Genomic DNA, 19,634 nt, shown 5'->3' with positions numbered 1-19,634 from the left:
TCCCTGCTGCCATCAGACTTTTGAATGGACCTACCTCGCATTAAGTTGGTCTTTCCTTACACCCTAGCTATGACTCCAACACTACATTTTGCACTCTCTCCTTTCCTTCTCAATGTACAGTATGCTTTGTCTGTTATAGCATACATGAAACAATACTTTCCACTAATAAGAACATAAGAACATAAGAAATAGGAGCAGGAGTAGGCCATTTAGCCCCTTGAGCCTGCCCCGCCATTCAATAAGATCATGGCTGATCTGAAGTGGATCAGTTCCACTTACCCGCCTGATCCCTATAACCCCTAATTCCCTTACCGATCAGGAATCCATCTATCTGTGATTTAAACATATTCAACGAGGTAGCCTCCACCACTTCAGTGGGCAGAGAACTCCAGAGATTCACCACCCTCTGAGAGAAGAAGTTCCTCCTCAACTCTGTCCTAAACCGACCCCCCTTTATTTTGAGGCTGTGCCCTCTAGTTCTAGTTTCCTTTCTAAGTGGAAAGAATCTCTCCATCTCTACCCTATCCAGCCCCTTCATTGTCTTATAGGTCTCTGTAAGATCCCCCCTCAGCCTTCTAAATTCCAACGAATACAAACCCAATCTGCTCAGTCTCTCCTCATAATCAACACCCCTCATCTCTGGTATCAACCTGGTGAACCTTCTCTGCACTCCCTCCAAGGCCAATATATCCTTCCACAAATAAGGGGACCAATACTGCACACAGTATTCCAGCTGCGACCTCACCAATGCCCTGTACAGATGCAGCAAGACATCTCTGCTTTTATATTCTGTCCCCCTTGCGATATAGGCCAACATCCCAGCTCGGATGAGTCCTCGGAGGACATGGGCGAAGGGACCTCCAAGGGCGGCACCATTTTGGCGTCAGCTTCCACCCCACAACTCACCATCCCAGACACTGACACGTAATACATGTGACAATAATAAATCAAATCAAATCAAACAAAATGCCCGTGATCGCAGGGCGTATTATTCAGCCCACTGTCTCCAGCTGAATGACGCTGTGGGCAACCTTGGCATCCTGTTTGATACCCAGGTGTGTTTCCAACCCCATAATCCTCTCCCTCACAAACAAGCGCCTACTTCACCTCCACAACATCACTTGGCTTCAGTTATGTATGTTGGGGCGTGGTCCCTTTAAGGCAACGGGTCAGGTGACCCTGGATGTGGGGTGACCTGCCCAGGGACCGCCCTGGGAGGGCAGTCGTAGTTTGGGGCATGGAGCGAGTAAGACCTGGAATAAATACCTGCGTTCCCCGACGTCTGTCTGTGGTGTTGACTCAATCCAATGTCCTACTGTTTGTTTCCCATCCTGAACCATCCCAGCCCAGTCTGTGCTGATTTACACTGGATCCTACTGCAATATTGTCACCAACTTAAACTTTTCACCCTCTTAGTGGCCTTCCTTTTTAAAGTTTTTATTTATTAGTATCACAAGTAGGCTTACATTAACACTGCAATGAAGTTACTGTGAAAATCCCCTTGTTGCCACACTCCGGCACCTGTTCGGGTACACTGAGGGAGAATTTAGCATGGCTAATGCACTTAACCAGCAGGTCTTTCCGACTGTGGGAGGAAACCGGAGCACCCGGAAGAAACCCAGGCAGACACGGGGTGAATGCCTTGGGTCACTGTCTGTGTGGAGTTTGCACGTTCTCCCCGTCTCTGCATGGGTTTCCTCCGGGTGCTCCGGTTTCCTTCCACACTCCAAAGATGTGCAGGTTAGGTTGATTGGCCGTGACAAATTGCCCCTTAGTGTCAGGGGGGTTTGTAGGGTAGATAAGTAGGGTTACGGGGATAGGGCCTGGGTGGGATTGTGGTTGGTGCAGGCTCGATAGGCCGAATGGCCTCCTTCTGCACTATAGGGATTCTTTGATTCTAATGCCTTGTTCCTCTTTGACTTCTTAAACAGCTTGAGTGTTGGCCTTGTTCTTGGCACTCCCAGTCTAGTCATGATTGGAGAATTGGTGTTGAGAGGTACTATTAGCCCGTTCAAAGCACCACGGGCTCCCGTCAATCAACAAACATCCAGACATGGTAGATTCAAAGAAACATTATCGTGACGTCCAGTGAGAAAACCCTTTGGGTATCTGAGTAAAGCGTCTGTCACAAAATTTTGGACAGTCAAGATACAGACATTTAAGAGCAAAGATCTTAAAGGACGGCCCCATCTTCCTCATGATCAATGCTTATCATTGCTCCAACATGGCGTGTGGCAGATGCTGGGGGCAGAGAGAATCAGACATTAAAGGTTCATGGACTGTTGAACCAGTGTTCTTTTCCTTTCATATTAATGTTTTTCAGTCACGATGACGTGCGTTACACAACTTCCAAGTCACAGTGACAAGCCAGTTAGTGATAGTTGATGCTGACAGCAGAGTGAAGCGGTACATCAAACGTCAGGGAAATGCAGGGTTCCTGTCACTGGCAATGTTGTCAATCAGCCTTTGGCAGCAGTGCACTCATTGGAACATCAGTTATCAATCCATTACATTCAAGGCAAGCTCCGTTCAATTGTTTGGCTTTCTTGATCACCTGGCCATTTCTCCAGTTGAGTCAAGGAGTGATTGATCAGATATTCCGCGGGGTTAACAAGTTTAATGCCAGACTGAATTCTCCATCGCAGGATGTAGAAAAGCTCCGACAGCCACAGACTGGGTCTCCAATAACTGGGTGAGCTGTCGATATAACCCCTTTCTGTCTCAGCATTACAGGATTTTGGAGATTCACCCATTCCCAAGGCACATTTGGTTTCATGATGCTTACTTTCCAGATTTAGTCGGTGTAAAATAAAATCGACACCTTCTTCTAATCTATGGGAATATCCTTAGTGCGCGGTGGCACAGTGGTTAGCACTGCTGCCTCACAGCACCAAGGATCTGGGTTCGATTCCCGGCTTGGGTTACTGTCCGTGTGGAGTCTGCATGTTCTCCCCATGTCTGAGTGGGTTTCCTCCGGGTGCCCCGGTTTCCTCCCACAGTCCGAAAGACGTGCTGATTAGGTGCATTGGCCGTGCTAAATTCCCCCTCAGTTCAAGTAAAGTCGATTTATTAGCCACAAATTGCCTTATATTAACACTGCAATAAGGCAATTGTGAAAATCCCTTAGTCGCCTGTTTGGGTACCCTGAGGGAGAATTTAGCACGGCCAATCCGCCTAACCAGCCCATCTTTCGGACCGTGGGAGGAAACCGGAGCACCCGGAGGAAACCCGCACAGACACGGGGAGAACGTGCAAACTCCACACAGACAGTGACCCAAGCCGGGAATCGAACCCAGGTCCCTGGCGCTTGAGGCAGCAGCGCTAACCACTGTGTGTACCCAAACAAGCGCTGGAGTGTGGGGGCTCGGGGATTTTCACAGTAACTTCATTGCAGTGTTAATGTAAGCTTACCTGTGACACAAATAAATAAACTTTAAACTTTATCTGCTGTTGGGAGAATTGATCAGTAACAATTTGCGTTGATATAGCTCCTTTAACGAACAGGCGTAAGAGAGAATGGTCCCGGGGTGAGAGACTTCAATCAGGAAGATAGATTTGGAAAGAGAAGGTGATGGCCATAGAATCATAGAATCCCTACAGGACAGAAGGAGGCCATTCGGCCCATCGAGTCTGCACCGACAACAATCTCACCCAGGCCCCTATCCTCATAGCCCTACGTATTTACCTTGCTAGTCCCCCTAACTCTATGGGACAATTTAGCATGGCCAATCCACCCAATCTGCACATCTTTGGTGTCATGCTAATGTCACTGGACTGGTAATCCAGAGGGCAAGGGTAATACTCTGGGGTTAACGCAAGAGTTCAAATCCCACCATGGCAGCTGTTGAATCGAAATTTAATTAATTTAAAAAAATGGAATTGGGAGGTTGCCCCAGCTATGGTGAGTATGAACCTCATTGGCTGTTGTTAAAAACCCATCAGGTTCACTAAGACCCTTTCAGGGACGGAAATCACAGAATCACGGAATACTATAGTGCAGAAGAGGCCCTTTGGCCCATCGAGTCTGCACCGACTCATGAAATGCCCTGTCCTAATCCCACTTGCCAGCACTTGGCCCATAGCCTTGAATGTTATGGTGTGCCATTGCAGTGTTAATGTAAGCCTACTTGTGACACTAATAAATAAACTTTAAATCTGCCACCCTTCTGTGGCCTCCATGTGACTCCAGACCCACACCAAAGTGGTTGACTCTTATTTGTTGTCAAGGGCAATGAGGGGATCATACTGATCCTGCCAATAGTGTCCACATCCCATGAATGAATGAAGAAGGAATCTGGGCTCCTCTCTCTACTTGAGAGGAGATTTGATTGAGATGTTCAAAATCACGGGGGGTTGGGACTGTGGTGGACTACAGTTGCCCCTTTGTCCTGTCTGGTCCACTGTTGTTGTGTTTGTCATACCTGGACACATCCCCTGCTGGCTCCTCCCCTTGTCACCTAGTATAAAGGTGGCTGTTTCCTCCCCTTGTTCAGTTCGGGTCGGTTACCTGTTAGGATATGCTCCTCGTTCTGTAATGAATAAAAGCCTACAGTTGTATTGGCACACAAGTAGTCTTTTGCCTAATTGATAGCGCTTCAGGGACAGAGTGGAGAGGAAGAAACTGATCTCACTGACGGAGGGGAAGAACCAGAGGACACCGGTTGTAATGCGATCAGCAAAAGAACCACAGGCAGCATCAGGAAGAATATCTTTACACGGTGAGTAGTGGTGATCTGGAAAGCTCTGCCTGAGAGTGTGGCGGAGGCAGCGTCAATGGGGGCTTTCAAAAGAGAATTGGTTGGTGAGTTGTAGAGCAAAACATTTGTTGGCCTATGCGGGTGGGCTGGGGCAGGGGTGTGGTTTGTGGTGTTGTGGTCTGTGGAAGGCAGTGGAATGGGACTAGCTGTGTTGTTCTTAGAGGGAGCTGGCAGAGAGAGAGAGAGAGAGAGATGATGGGCTGAATGGTGTCCATTTGTGCCTTTGCAGTAACTTTTCATATTTACTAATGCTGTTCTTTTCTGTTAAGTTCTGCATCCAATTAAACTTCCCTCTAAAAACGAATTGTATTTTTAAAAATTCATTCATGGGACATGGGTGTTGCTGGCTGGCCAGCATTTATTGCCCATCCCTCGTTGTCCTTGAGAAGGTGACGGTGATCTACCTTCTTGGACAACTGAGTGGCTTGCGAGGCCATTTCAGAGGGGCAGTTGAGAGTCACCTCACATTGCTGTGGCTCTGGAGTCACATGTAGGCCAGACAAGGTAAGGACAGATTTCCTTCTCTAAAACATATTGATGAACAAGATGGGTTTCTCCGACAATCGACAATGGTTTCATGGTCATCAGTAGATTCTTAATTCCAGATATTTTTATTGAATTCAAATTCCACCATCTGCCGTGGTGGGATTTCCCAGTATTTTGGTGATCTCAGTGCAATTCCATCGATCCATCCCCAAAAACTGCAAAAGTGATCGACCTTGACAATAACCAGAGTTTCACCTGAGCTTGAGTGCATCGTTTAAATGTAAATATTTTCGGGCAGCATGTTAAGGATGGCAAGCATTGGGAGCTCACCACCCTGAGGGCTGGTGTGTAAGGCGCTTCCATCACCTCTCAGAAGTCCCACTGCTGTTTAACGCTCTCATTGGCAATGGGCAGGACTTCCACCCCCCCCCTTGGAAAGAATTCCCGCCCATGAGAGCTGTTGGCCAATCTGATTGTCGTCCAACCCATCTGGGGACAGCGCTGCAGTGGCCAGAAGAGGTACTGCAGTGTTCTGCTTGGAATTAAGTCCCGGGACCGTTCATGAGGTAAGTACCGGGGGTCCCGGGGGCAAGAGGGTAGGGGATTTATTTATTTTATTTGTTTATTAGTGTCACAAGTAAGGCTTACATTAACACTGCAATGAGGTTACTGTGAAAATCCCCCGTCGCCACACTCCGGCGCCTGTTCGGATACACTGAGGGAGAATTTAGCATGGCCAATGCACCCTAACGAGCACGTCTTTCGGATTGTGGGAGGAAACTGGAGCACCCGGAGGAAACCCACGCAGACACGGGGAGAACGTGCAGACTTCACACAGAGAGTGACCCAAGCCAGGAATCGAACCCGGGTCCCTGGCTCTGTGAGGCCGCAGTGCTAATCACTGTGCCACTGTGCCCGATGACCTGGGGGAAGAGGGCGCTTGTGAGGTAGGCCGGAGGTGGGAGATGGGGGGGGGGGGGGGGGGGGGGGAGTCCCGCAGGGGAGGGCACCCCAAGAGATGCAACACCAGCCCCCTCACTCACCACCTTCTGTTTCAGTTTCCCAACCTGCTCTGACCCGTACGCACCAGACTAAAAATTTGATGCTGGGCAGGAAATGGCCATTGAGTAGCCATCAAGGCCTTAGTAGGGGAATGGGGCGGGGGGGGGGGGGGGGGGGGGGGGGTGGGGTTGCCAGCCCAAGACCATGCCTGCCCAATAATACAGTGGTCATAGGTCATAGTTTGAGGATAAGGAGTAAATCTTTTAGAACTGAGGTGAGGAGAAATTTCTTCACCCAGAGGGTGGTGAATATGTGGAATTCACTCCCACAGAAAGTAGTTGAGGCCAAAACGTTGTGTGATTTCAAGAAGAAATTCGATATAGCGCTTGGGGCTAAAGGGATCAAGGGATATGGGGGGGAAATGGGGGAATCAGGATTTTGAATTTGATGATCAGCCATGATCAAGATGAATGGTGCAGCAGGCTCGAAGGGCCAAATGGCCTCCTCCTGCTTCTGGTTTCTATGAAATTGTGTCTGGATCGGGGGCAGGCAGGACCCTGGGGGTGGCGGGGAAGGGGGGGAAATCCCATCCATACAACTTGCATACTCACTCCTCCCCATCCCCCAGCCCCTCCAACCTCAGAACCCGCCTTTGTGGTGGGAGGGGGTAAAATTCTTCCCGAGGTGATCCCCTTTGCTCTAGTGATCCTCTATCAATGCCTGGATTCCCTCTGAACACGGGCGGTGTAAAGGAACGCTGCACAGACGTTTCAAATATTCCTCGAATCACAGCAGTGACAATGATTCCTCAGCTCAGCTGTACGGGAATGTCTTTTCACCATACGGCAAACATTACAAGATAAATCGTTAGAAGGGGCGGGGGGTGGGGAGGGGGAGGGATGGTGTGGAGCTGGGGTTTGAACACTCCAGATTCTAACTTTCAAGTTCAAAGCAGATTTTATTCCTAAAAGAAGGCTGTCTTTTTTTTTAACAACTCCTGCTGACAGCCTCAGATATTCACTCAGTTCTCTCGATGCCCTGGCAGAATAATTGCTGGCGTGTGCTGTGATCTTCTTCCTGTAACGGAATAATGAACCTCAGCTCTTACAGCCACGCTGAAGTGACAACAGGGGCTGCCCTTGTTGAGTGTGCCCTTGTGTGACGTCCCCTCAGTGCAGCCGCTGCGGCTACAGGGTGCACTGGAGCACCGACTGAGCCTTCTTTGTCTTCATCCCAGGGCATCGCAAAGTGAGGAGGCAGAAAGCCGAACCAGGAGCCGGGAGAGATGAGCAATAATGCAATTGAAGTAGGACACTTCCAAGGCAGGGAGAAGAGGTAGTGATGGGTGGGAGGAGGAGGAATGTACTTGGGAGGGATGTACATTAGGCTAGGGTTGGAAGAGCAGCGGGGTAGGCATTGAGGAAACTTCTGATGCCAGGGCAATGCCACAACAGGTCTTACCAGTTCCTCTCCAACCTCAAGAATTGGCCAGCCCTGTGGTGGGGAAGTGTCAGGAGAATTGCAGAGAGCTGTGTCAGGACAGCTTTCCAGCACATTCCCACCACTGGCCATGTTTCCCAGGGCTTCATGGGAATGTTGATTGACTTATTCACCACAGGGTTTTCCTCCCTCGTCAATGGTTATGTATTCAAATATCTCCGAATGGATCCCTCTTTCCAGGCACCCTCTCAATCTCCTACCTGTCTCAGCGGCATCCAGTGGGACTGTAGATCCTCTGATTGGGCAGGCAACATCCAGGACTTGCATTGATGCTAGTAGTCCAATTGCTTTTTTAATGTTTAAGAGGAATGTTTAAAAATTTAGCTTCATCCTACAGGCAGTCAGTATGTCTGGATAAAATACTGCCCAGATGCTAGGTGAGCAGGTTAATTACTCATTTCAGCCACGCTGTGTTTACTTAAGATAGAGCTAATGAACTTTTGTTTATACAAAGGAAGGTCACCTGGGATTTATGATTAAAGGAATAGAATGTGGATTTAGGTAGGCAGGGTAATGTGATGAAGTGGTTAATGTGGGAGGAGCTAGGTCTGCAGCAGAAAAACAGCTTTTCAGTTCTGGCCAGGAATTGCTGGAAGACTGACATTTTCTGCAAGCTGCGGAAACTCATTGTCTCTCTCTGAAAGCTTCAAGACTGACTACACTCATTATAATAAGTATAATTATGGTTGCTAACTGTATTTAAAGCAGTATTTAAGTCTGTGAGAGGAATGTTGCTTATTTGGAACTGAAACAGCGATAAGTTAGAAATTAAAGTTGTTTCCTTCTCATTTTTAAATATTGCTCAACTGTTGATGGTTAAGTTGCTTCGTTTGTCAGGGTTAAACTGTGTTATTAAATAACATTTGTTTTACTATAAAATATCTCTGAATTGTCAGCGGAATTACTTCTGGAGTGAAAGATCCTATCTTCACATTTGTGCCAAAATAGAAAAAATTGTTGGGGTCTAATCTGGCTTCCTAATGTGATTTGGGATTCTTAGTCTGGGATCCTAACACCACCTTTAATCGTACGGCGAGCCTGGAGATAGCCAATGAGTTAGCCACCTCCAGGAAAATAGCTCCGCCGGACTGGCTCCAGCCTGCGGTGAACTTGGGACCCTGATTCGGCTATGACATCAAAGTCCATGGGAAAATCCTGCCCAAAGATTCTGGCACGTCGACTCAGCAATGTGTACGGGAATTTTCCATGATCCTGTGCCAATATTTGTCCCACAATCAACATCACTTAAAACAGATCAACCACTTCTTCAGTCTCTTGCTATCTGCCCAGTCTTGCTGAGTACAAAAATAGACCCTGCATTTTATTATGCAACAATGGTTACAGTGAGACACTTTGAACAGGTTCCAAGAAGCAGCGATGAGGGGGGAGAGAGAAATAATGCATTTCCTTTCAATGACAAAGACATTTTGCAATCTCTGTTTGGTACCATTTACTGGGGAAGACAGCCTATGGTTTAATTTTTGATTTACTCCATGTTCTTAGTTTTTTTTGAAGTTTTTCTTTCTTTAGCCGTACAGAAAGGGTTTTCTGCATCAAACCCAGTGGACAGACTCTTCACTCAAGGAGTAATGAAATATTGTCCTCTTTTCATAGATGCGGAGATGCTGGCGTTGGACTGGGGTGAGCACAGTAAGTAGTCTCACAACACCAGGTTAAATCCAACAGATTTACTTGGTAGCACGAGCTTTCGGAGCACCGCTCCTTCATCAGGTGAGTCACCTGATGAAGGGGCAGCGCTCCGAAAGCTCGTGCTATCAAATAAACCTGTTGGACTTTAACCTGTTGTTGTGAGACTTCTTACTCTTTTCATTGAATTATGCAGTGTAGAAGAGGCCCTTCGGCCCATCGAGTCTGCACCAACACACGAGAAACACCTGAACTCCAACCTCATCCCATTTACCAGCACTTGGCCAATAGCCTTGAATGCTATGTCGTGCCAGGTGCTCATTCAGGTACTTTTTTAAAGGATGTGAGGGAACCCGCCTCCACCAGCCTCCCAGGGAGCCCATTCCAGACCCTCATCACCCTCTGGGTAAAAATATTTTTCCTCACATCCCCTGTAAACCTCCGACCCCTCACCTTCAACCTATGTCCCCGCGTGGTTGATCCTTCAACTAAGCTGCTCCTTATCCACTCTGTCCGTGCCCCTCATAATCTTGTACAACTCAATCAAGTCACCTCTGAGTCTTCTCTTCTGAAACTCAGTTACAATATTCCAGCTAATAATCTTATTCACGGCCAACCTTTCTTTCTCTCTCTCTCTCTCTTTTTCTCTCTCTCTCTTTTTTCAGTGCCATTGTGTCTATTCAGTGCCAACTGCGGCTCACTGGGTAGCAGCCTTGCCTCGTGAGTCAGGAGGTGGGGTTCAAACCCCAACTCCAGAGACTCAAGGAATAAATCTGAGGGACCGCTACACTGTCAGAGTTACCCACTGAAATTCTACCGCCCCGCCCACCAAGGAATCGGAGCGGGCGAGGGGCGGACAACGGAAATGTCCGTTGACCTCTGGCAGGAATTTCTCATCTCGCTCGAGCGAAGCCATAGAATTCCGCCCACCAAGGCATTAGAAACTGAGAGACCTGGCCTGGCTTCTGGGCAAACCATCCCATGGAGCTATTGCAAAAAGGAGCAGGGGGTGTATCTGGCCATTAATTACTGCTGTTTGTGGGAGCTTGCTGTGTACACGTTGGCTGCCGTGTTCCCTACATAGATGGTACGGTGGCCCAGTGGTTAGCACTGCTGCCTCACAGCGCTAGGGACCTGGGTTCGATTCTGGGTTCAGGTGACTGTGTGGTTTGCACATTCTCCCCGTGTCTGCGTGGGTTTCCTCCGGGTGCTCCGGTTTCCTCCCACACTCCAAAGATGCGCGGGTTAGGTTGATTGGCCATGCTAAATTGCCCCTTAGTGTCAGCGGGGTAAATGTGTGAGTTTACGGGGATAGGACTTGGGTGGGATTGCTGTCGGTGCAGCCTGGATGGGCCGAACGGCCTCTTTCTGCACTGTAGGGATTGTATGATTCTAAACATTACAACAGCAACCACACGTCAGACAGTACATCACTGGCTGTACAACCTAAAGGAATGAAAGGTGCTACAAAAGTGCAGATCTTTACTTAAATAATTATCAGGAGCCACGGACTTAAGAGCCAAATAAACCATTTTAATATTCAGTTGTTTATACTGAAATATCATTAACCTGGATTCACCTGCGCTCTCTCACTGGAGGGGAAACCTCTTCCTTCTGTGGGTCGCTTCTTACCAGTTGATCTGTGACAGCCCTGTCTTCTGCCTCAGATCTCGGTACAGCCTAAAGAGAATCATCATCCCCACTGAACTTCAAGATCGCAGCGCTGCTGAGAGGCCCTGGGGACTGGGTTTGTTCACAGAACTGAATATGATGGTCTGGGTTCCAGCGATTGTGGGGGAGGATGCTGAATCTGAGTCTCGACACACGATGACGGATCAACGGCCCGGGCGGTATGAAAGAAAGCTTTGCATTTGTATAGCACCTTTCAGCGCCTCAGGAAGTCTCCCCAAAGTTTATTACAGCCAACGAACTACCATTGAAGTGTTGTTGGTGTTGTGACGCAGGATAAATGACTACCAGATTGTACACAGTAAACTCCCACAAACAGGAATTAAACATCAGAAATTAGACTGGAACACTATATTCTGCACTCTCTCCTTTCCTTCTCCCCATGTACTCTATGAACGGTATGCTTTGTCTACATAGCGCGCAAGAAACAATACTTCTCACTGTATCCCAATACATGTGACAAAAATAAATCAAATCAAAAATCCTACTCTGAATCCAGATACTTTGGCTTGACTTGAGCATGTAATTAAGGCAAAAGTGGATGGATGCATTGTCTGAGGTGCCTTCTTTCAGAGGGGATGCCTTGGCCTTGTTTGTGGTTTCTCATTGGTACTGCAGATCTCATTACAACAGCGACCACATGTCAGACAGTACATCACTGGCTGTACAACCTAAAGGAATGAAAGGTGCTATAAAAGTGCAGGTCTTTACTTGAATAATTATCAAGAGCCACGGAGCCACAGCCCCCTATAGCAACTATATATCAAGCTGATCTTTCTGTTCACCCTACCTGTAACTGCAACACCACATTCTGCACCCATTCCTTTCCTTCTCCCCTATGTACTCTATAAATGGTATGCTTTGCCTGTATAGCGCGCAGGAGACAATGCTTTCCACAATATCCCAATACATGTGACAATGTGTGGAGTTTGCACGTTCTCCCCGTGTCTGCGTGGGTTTCCTCCGGGTGCTCTGGTTTCCTCCCGCAGTCCAAAGATGTGCAGATTAGGTTGATTGGCCATGCTAAATTGACCCTAGTGTCAGGGGGATTGGTGGGGTATATGTGGGGTTATGGGGAATAGGGCCTGGGTGGGATTGTGGTTGGTACAGACTCGATGGGCCGAATGGCCTCCTTCTGCACTGTAGGGATTCTATGATTCTATTCTATAATAATGAATCAAATCAAATCAAATCAAATCAATGGCCAGGTAAAGTGAGGTTGTTCGAGGGAAAGATATTGCCAGGACACTGAGGAACCTCTTGTTCAAACTAATGTCAAAGAATCGTTCATGTCCACCTGAGAAAGGAGCTGGAGCTTCGGGTTTTAAGGTCTTGACCTGTTGCTCATGCTGGTGCTGATTAATTGGCTGTCTAGTGCAGTTTGGCAGGATTGCAGAGTGATGGTGCGAGTGCGGAGACCTGGGACCGGTCCCCCCCACTCTTTCCTTCCACCGCTGAAGACTGAAGGGCAACAGCGAATGATCGAGTGACCCATTATCTCAAAAATCATTGCCCGGTCTTCATGTTCGAGAAGGTCAGAGGGAATCGGGTGGCTTCGTTTCATTCTGTACGACAAAGGGTGCAAGCGTTCCCACTCATACGGCTCCTAATGATGTGGAGGAATTGTCCCTTTGCACAAATAATCGCTGAACAGTAAAGCGAGACAAAAAGGCCGGCTGCTTGCCTGGATTCACACCACCATACGGAGCTGTCACTCCGACAGTGCAAGTTCCTTGATTGAGTTCACATCTGGCAGTGAAGGTTAAGAACGAGGTCCCTGGATTTGTGAAAATGAAACGTTTCTGGGCATGAAGTAACGAGAGGCAGAATCGTCAGAGGGAAAGGAGTTTTGTCAGGGGAAATTCTCGCACGAACCACAGAGAAGACCTGGGGGTACACTTAGTGACGGTACTCGAGAGAGTGCCAGCATTCCGACAGCCCCAACCTGCCCTGTCCACGCTCGACAATTGTTCGAACCTGAACACTATTAGCTGGCCAAATTAAACACATTCCCAGCTGGGGAGGAATATCCAGGGGAGAATTACAGGTAATGAAGGCAGTGGGTAGGATCAAGCCGGAGGTGGTACTGGGGGAGGGGAAGGGGTTTTAATGCAGACAGCAATGCTGATAAATCGAAGCTTTTTTAGGCCTTGTTAAACATAGTACATAGAAACATAGAAGATAGGAGCAGGAGGAGGCCATTCGGCCCTTCGAGCCTGCTCTGCCATTCATCACGATCATGGTTGTTCGCCCAACACAATAGCCTAATCCTGCTTTCTCCCCATAACCTTTGATCCCATTCGCTCCAAGTGCTATATCCAGCCGCCTCTTGAATACATTCAATGTTTTGGCATCAACTACTTCCTGTGGTAATGAATTCCACAGGCTCACCACTCTCTGGGTGAAGAAACGTCTCCTCATCTCCGTCCTAAATGGTCTACCCCGAATCCTCAGACCATGAATTAAATTCATTAAATTAAATTACATTAAATTAAATATTAAATTCCTGATGCAGCCAGGACCTGGATTAGTATCTCATCACCTGCCTGACTTGTGTGACATAAACTGTAGTAGAATAATATAATTCACGCAGTCTAGTGTATCAGTTAGATGTGGTGTGGCGTTGAGAGATAAGACATCTTCTCTGCCGCTAAGTGAGATCATAAAAGCGTAAGATATAGGAACAGGGAGAGGGCCATGTGGCCCATCGAGCCTGATCTGCCATTCCACAAGATCACAGCTGATCTTCTCCCCACTTTCCTGCCAGCTCTCTCCGATTCCCCGAGAGATCAAAACATCTGTCTATTCTCAGCCGAGAATACATCCAGCATCCACAACCCTCTGAGGTAGAGAATTCCCAAGGAGTCAGGACCCTTTGAGTGAAGCAGTTTCCCCTCATCTCAGCCCTAAATAATCGGCCCCCTTATCCTGAGACCATACCCCCCCTCCCTCCCCACCCCCACGCTTTAGATTCCCCGACTAGCTGAAACAACCTCTCAGCATCCATCTTGTCAAGCCCTTTCAGAATCTTGGATGTTTCACTGAGATCGCCCCTCATTCTTCCAAACCTCTGAGATAATTGGCCCAATTTACTCAGCGTCTCATCAGAGGACAACCCCCACATACCAAGACGTCACAGAATCCCCTACAATGCAGAAGGAGGACATTTGGACATTCGACAGGGTCACGTGAGCTGCTCGTGCCTCTGGGTGTTTGTTTTAAATCAGTTGCGGTTTTTGGCATTTTATTTGCTGCCCAGTCTGAGGTTATTCTCGGCCAGTTAACCCATGAAGCAGTACAAGCTTCCACAGCTTATCCAATCCGCATCATTCTGTCGCTGGGGTTAACCCGATTTAAGTGGGGACAAGCGGCTGGGAATGAGTGAATGAGTGAAGCTGGACAGGCTGGTCTGTCAACGGGTCCTTCCCCCAGCTTACAGCTCACATTATGTCATGGGCTGGAGATACTTCTAAGGAGTGGGCATTGCCAACGAGTGGAGAACGTGGGAACATAGTGATGGGGACTCCGAGGATTCTACCTGGACACTGTGCTCATTCCATCTCATTGCTGACCTCATCGCTGCTGGAAACAGGAGTCTTCTTTTTGAGAAACTCAATAAATGCGCGGTACGGCAGCACAGTGGTTAGCACTAGTGCCCCACAGCACCAGGGAACCGGGTTCGATTCCCGGCTTGGGTCACTGTCTGTGTAGAGTTTGCATGTTCTCCCCGTGTCTGCATGGGTTTCCTCCGGCTGCTCCGGTTTCCTCCCAGGTTAGGTGGATTGGCCATGCTAAATTCTCCCTCAGTGTCCCAAGATGCGTAGGTTAGATGGACTGGCCTTGCTAAATTGTCCCTTAGTGTCCCAAGATATGTAGGTTAGATGGATTGGCCATGATAAATTGTCCCTTAGTGTCCAAAGATACGTAGGTTAGAGGGAGTAGCGGGGTAAATATGTGGAGTTATGGGGATAGGGCCTGGTGGGATGCTCTGTTGGAGAGTCGGTGCAGACTCGATGGCTGAATGGCCTGCTCCTGCACTGTAGGGATTCTATGATTCAATGACACTCTAGTTCAGTTTGCTCCTGACTAATGGATCTACACAAGCTCAGCCAGGGACATCAGCTGAACAAACCCAGAGATAATTTTCAACAAACGTAGAAACTATGGAAGCCTCTCAATGTATTGTGGTTTAGTTACAGCGATATTAAATTAAAAGACACAGTACCAATGCAATAGGTGTCAGAAATGGTATGGAATGCTACATGGCTTCTGCAATGCAGGTAATAGTATGATATAGTGCAGGGATCCTGCTGTACACTCGCGGCATGGTGCAGGTACAAGGATAGTACCGGTGTCCTGACATCCTGTACTGAATAAGGACACAGCAGTGAAACAGGAATACATCATTCAGCCTCTCCACCATTCAATGTGGCAGTGCCTGAACTGTATGCTTATGCATTATGTGGAGATGCCGGCGTTGGACTGGGGTAAACACAGTAAGAAGTCTCACAACACCAGGTTAAAGTCCAACCAAAGTTAGACCAAATAAATCTGTTGGACTTTAACCTGGTGTTGTGAGACTTCTTACTGTGCTTATGCATTCACCAGTCTTGACTCCATATCCTTTTCCATCTCTGTCCAGCTAAAACCTGACAACACCAGGTTAAAGTCCAACAGGTTTATCTGGAATCACGAGCTTTCGGAGTGCTGCCCCTTCCTCAGGTGCTCTGCTCCTTCATCACTCACCTGATGAAGGAGCGGCGCTCCGAAAGCTCGTGATTCCAAATAAACCCGTTGGACTTTAACCTGGTGTTGTGAGACTTCTTACTGTGCCCCACCCCAATCCAACGCCGACATCTCCACATCATAGTTAAAACCTGTCAATCAGGGATATAACATTATTAATTGAACTAGCAATTACTGTTTCTTGAAGAGAGTGTTCCACTCTTCTATCATTTTGCTGGTTCTGATTTTAAGGTTAACGTCACCTTGACCAGGGTGTTTGTGGCAGCAGAAGATGTTTCTCTCCATTAACCCCCTCAATTCCTTGCAAAATCCTAAAATAAAGGAAGGGCACAGATTGTATACCAGACAGTGCAGCTGGCCACAAGCCTCAAACTGGCATCTCTGTACCAAACACGATGGCTCAATACTGAACTAAAGATATTAATATTTACAGAAGCAGGGGAGCGCTGAAAGAGGGTGGGTGGCACGGTGGCACAGTGGTTAGCACTGCTGCCTCACAGCGCCTGGGACTTGGGTTCAATTCCGGCCTCGGGTCACTGTCTGTGTGGAGTTTGCACATTCTCCCCGTGTCTGCGTGTGTTTCCTCTGGGTACTCCAGTTTCCTCCCACAGTCCAAAGAAGTGCGGGTTTGATGGATTGGCCATGTTAAATTGTCCCTTAGTGTCAGGGGAACTAAGTAGGGTTAATGCATGGGGTTATGGAGATAGGGCCTGGGTGGGATTGTTGTCGGTGCAGTCTCGATGGGCCGAATGGCCTCCTTCTGCACTGTAGGGATTCTATGAGGGTGGGGGGAGGGAGGCAGTAATGGGAATTGAACCTGGCAAAGTCAAGGACATCATTGGCATAACTATTTCCCAAGTAGCACTTGAGCTGAGCCAGGTTGACCGTCTGGCTGTGTTCTGGGGTTAGGTGGGGGGGGGAGCGGGGAGCAGAGAGTGGAGAGAGAATCTAGCAGCAAGATACTGGATCTGGGGACACAAAGAGCCAATTCCAGCAGTTGGGGTAGAGGGGATTCCATGACACGCATCTCCTGAGGTGGACATAAACCATTTGGATCCATTGATGTGTTTTCTATTTATTCATGTAGTTACAAACTGTCTGTGAGGGGTCTCCCAGACTGTCTCACAGGGGCTGTCTGTGAGGGCTCTCCCAGACTGTCTCACAGGGGCTGTCTGTGAGGGGTCTCCCAGACTGTCTCACAGGGGCTGTCTGTGAGGGGTCTCCCAGACTGTCTCACAGGGGTTGTCTGTGAGGGGTCTCTCAGACTGTCTCACAGGGGCTGTCTGTGAGGGGTCCTCCAGACTGTCTCACAGGGGCTGTCTGTGAGGGGCCCTCCAGACTCTCGCATGGAAACTGTCTGTGAGGGGTCTCCCAGACTGTCTCACAGGGGCTCTCTGTGAGGGGTCTCCCAGACTGTCTCACAGGGATTGTCTGTGAGGGGTCTCCCAGACTGTCTCACGAGGACTGTCTGTGAGAGGTCTCTCAGACTGTCGCACGGAAACTGTCTGTGAGGGGTCTCCCAGACTGTCTCACAGGGGCTCTCTGTGAGGGGTCTCCCAGACTGTCTCACAGGGATTGTCTGTGAGGGGGCTCCCAGACTGTCTCACAGGGACTGTCTGTGAGGGGTCTCCCAGACTGTCTCACAGGGGATTTCCTACACTGCTAACCAGAAGGTAGAGAGAGGAAAGATAGCTGAAAATATTTTATTCTCCATAGAATCCCTACAGTGCAGAAGGAGGCCATTCGGCCCATCAAGCCTGTACCCATTCTATATGATACAGGGAATCACTTTGAAAATCCTTGTTTTCAAATCCTTCCATGGTCACTCCCTCCCAATCTCGGTAACCTCTTCCAGTCCCACAACCCTCCGAGACATTTGGGTCATTTAATTCTGGTCTCTTGCAGATCCTTGATTGTAGTCTTTCTGCCATTGGTGACCCTGGATTCAGCTGCCTGGGCCCAACCCACCCCGGTCTCTCTGCCATCCGCCCTGCTTCTTTGCGACGCTCCTTAAAATCTTTTTCCTTGACTAACCTTTTTAGCTCACCTGCACTAATATCTCACCATATGACTGGGCATCGAACTTTGGTATGACTCGTGAATAAATGCCTTGGAACACTTTATTGCATCAAAGTAGAAAATAATATACAGACAATAATTATCTTTAAACAAACCACGAGTCCTAATGAGACCACGGCGCTGCGAAAATAACTGCATAAAAATATTGAGAAGTGAAGATGCTTTCCCTGTTTAAAGACAATCAGATGTCAAATGGGTCAAGTAGTTTCCTTGCTGAATGTTTTGTGCCGTTCCTCCTGCTGCTGCATCTCTGAGTCTGTTTTGGATTGCACATTGATTGAAGGTCTGAATGTTTTCCGTTTTATTGCAACCTGAACTCTACATCATTGTGTTTAAATAAAAAGAAAAGGCCTGGGGAATATTTGAATATGTATTCAGAGCTCCCCGCCACCTTCAACCACTTACATCTCTGCCACTCCGTCAACTAACAGAGCTGTTCACTCTCAATATTGCTTTGACTCTGCATTTTTCTTTTACATTTTTTTTTCCTTGTTGATTCAAATCGATTTCATTTACAAAATAACCCCCTCCACTCACACACACGCACACACACACTCGCACACACGCACACACACACACGCACACACACACTCACACACTCGCACACACACACTCGCACACACACACACACACTCGCACACACGCACACACACACTCGCACACTCGCACACACACACGCACACACACACACTCGCACACACACACTCGCACACACACACTCGCACACACACACTCACACACTCGCACACACACACTCGCACACTCGCACACACACACTCACACACTCGCACACACACACTCACACACACACACTCACACACACACTCGCACACACACACTCACACACTCGCACACACGCACTCACACACTCGCACACACACACACTCGCACACACACACACTCGCACACACACACTCACACACTCGCACACACACACTCACACACACACACTCGCACACACACACTCACACACACTCACACACACACACTCACACACACACACACTCGCACACACACACACTCACACACTCGCACACACACTCGCACACACACACTCGCACACACACACTCGCACACATGCACACACACACTCGCACTCACACACTCACACACACACTCGCACACACACACTCGCACACACACACTCGCACGCACACACACTCACACACACACTCGCACACACACACTCGCACACACACACTCGCACGCACACACACACACTTGCACACACACACTCGCACACACACACACTCGCACACACACACTCGCACACACACACTCGCACGCACACACACACACTCGCACACACACACTCGCACACACACTCGCACACACACACTCGCACACACACACGTGGTGGTCGGAATGAGACATACCGGTTTTAGAACAAAGAACAAAAAGTGTTTTTGTTGGTCACAAGTAAGGCTTACATTAACACTGCAATGAAGTTACAGTGAAATTCCCCTAGTTGCCACACTCCGGCGCCTGTTTGGGTCAATGCACCCTAACCAGCACGTCTTTCAGAATGTGCGAGGAAACCGGAGCACCCGGAGGAAACCCACGCAGACATGGGGAGAATGTGCAAACTCCACACAGACAGTGACCCGAGGCCGGGAATCGAACCTGGGTCCCTGGCGCTGTGGGGCAGCAGTGCTAACCACCGTGCTACCGTGCCGCGCCCCCCGGTACAAATTGTACAGCACAAGAACAAGCCCTTCGGGCTTCCAA

Source organism: Mustelus asterias, chromosome 28 (assembly GCF_964213995.1).
Source record: "Mustelus asterias chromosome 28, sMusAst1.hap1.1, whole genome shotgun sequence".
Lineage (NCBI taxonomy): Eukaryota > Metazoa > Chordata > Chondrichthyes > Carcharhiniformes > Triakidae > Mustelus > Mustelus asterias.
This window is presented reverse-complemented; position numbering follows the sequence as displayed.